At 33.9% G+C, this 1,824-nt stretch overlaps 1 protein-coding gene across 1 annotated transcript in view; it reads left to right on the top strand.

Moving 5' to 3' along the window:
- Nucleotides 1–1,824, top strand: part of PLA2G4A (phospholipase A2, group IVA (cytosolic, calcium-dependent)) — a 127,442-nt gene that overhangs the window by 71,096 nt on the left and 54,522 nt on the right. The window lies entirely within an intron of this gene.

Genomic DNA, 1,824 nt, shown 5'->3' on the forward strand with positions numbered 1-1,824 from the left:
TATTTGATTATTTAATTTTTAAGTACAAATATCTGGCATTTTCTTTCACCTTATAGTGTCTGAATTAAATGTCTGAATTAATCAAGTAATTTAATATTCATTATCTGAATTAAAATCATACATGAAAGCTTTCTTTAAGAATTACTTTGAATCAATAATGTGGACAAGGGATTACATAACACGTGTATTCCACTTTAATAGTTTACTGTTTCCAGCAAATTTCAAGCAACATAAAATAAGCATCGGTAAGTAAATGTTGGGCTATTAGCATATGAGGAAGGACATCTGGAGTGTTTTTTCTCAGGATTAGGGAAGGTTTTATGTTCGTTTTTCTAACTTCTCTTCTTAAATCTCTCTGCATAGCAGTACTGACTGTGTGTTATGTGTTGAAGTCAATGGTGTAATTTGTTACTAAGAACATTGGTACTTAGTCTAAACTATCTGATTTGTCTTGGGTTTGTTATTTTTAATAACACGAATTAGCCACACCAACAGAGTCAAAAGCCCCCAAATGATTTTTTAATATAGACATCCTTCTCCTGCAATATCAACCTTGATTTTTTTTTTCCCCTTAAAGCCCTTCAGAATCCTATTTTCCCCAACTTCTTAGTATACTGCTACAATAATAAGACTGGTCTTTGATCCCCAAATCACATACCCTTTCCTGCTTATACCTATCTAGGCCTGACATTAGGCCCAGTGCTAGGCACATAGCAATAATAAATGGTTGCTGTTATTATTATTATTCGCTGTTTACAAACTCTACCCTTTTTCAAGGCCTAATTCAAATCTCTCCTCTTTGTTTCAACTTCTAATCTAGCTGCCTGACAACTATTGTTGCCACAAATACTATACTTTACTCCCCCCCCACTTTATAACACACTTTAGTTTCCTATCTTAGCTTTACTTCACCCTCTAAACAAGCTTTTATGAACTTAAATATTTTACTTCATTTATAATTTTAAAATCTACATTTGAGAGCATTGCAGTTCAAAGCCACTTAAATTACTCCATTGCACTGAACTTGTGGTGTTTTCATTATGAGATCTCTAGTTTGCTTCTAGTTAGATGCCTAGTGTCTTTTGATTTGAGGTCACTTGGTGTTAGACAAGAGCTCTGGATTAGGAATTTAGTTCTAGGTGTCCTGCTGTGGCTTAACTCTAATAAGACCTAAACTTTACAGACTTCTCTTTCCATATTTAAGAGTTATATCATTTTAACTCATTTATATCATTCTTCTAGTTGTAAAATAATCATTCCATGGATATATACATACATGCATCATATTGGTAAGTAAACACTCAGGGGTCAGGTTCCGAGTACTTAAAGCACAATGCATTTGTATACATTTAGCATTTCTACCCTCAGCCTGGCTGTGTGTCTTGGGATCCTTGTCTTGGGTCATGACAGCATCATCTGCTTATGAGCAAAGCTAGAAACCCCCGCAGTCTGACCACACGATTTCCTCTCTTTCATTCCTAGCATCAGATTGGTCAACAAATGTTAAAGTTTCTCCTTGTAAATGTAACTTGAAGGCAAGGCGCTAACTCAGTTACAGATGACCAGATAACAGATCTTACACAAATAACACTCATCTACAAAATGGGCAAATATTTTCCTTCTGCTCCCTTTACAGGATTTCTGAGAGAATCAAATAAAACAATGCATCTGAAAGCAACCTCAAAATTGCAAAGGGTTGAACAAATATAGAGTATTATTGTTACTATTATTATTATTATTAGATAAGGTTGGTCATTTTAATAATATCTGCTTTCCAATAGACATTGGTTCTTCCCTTCATTTTTTTTTTTTTTTTTTTTTTTT

This window comes from Galeopterus variegatus, unplaced genomic scaffold, assembly GCF_000696425.1.
Source record: "Galeopterus variegatus unplaced genomic scaffold, G_variegatus-3.0.2 Scaffold1214, whole genome shotgun sequence".
NCBI lineage: Eukaryota > Metazoa > Chordata > Mammalia > Dermoptera > Cynocephalidae > Galeopterus > Galeopterus variegatus.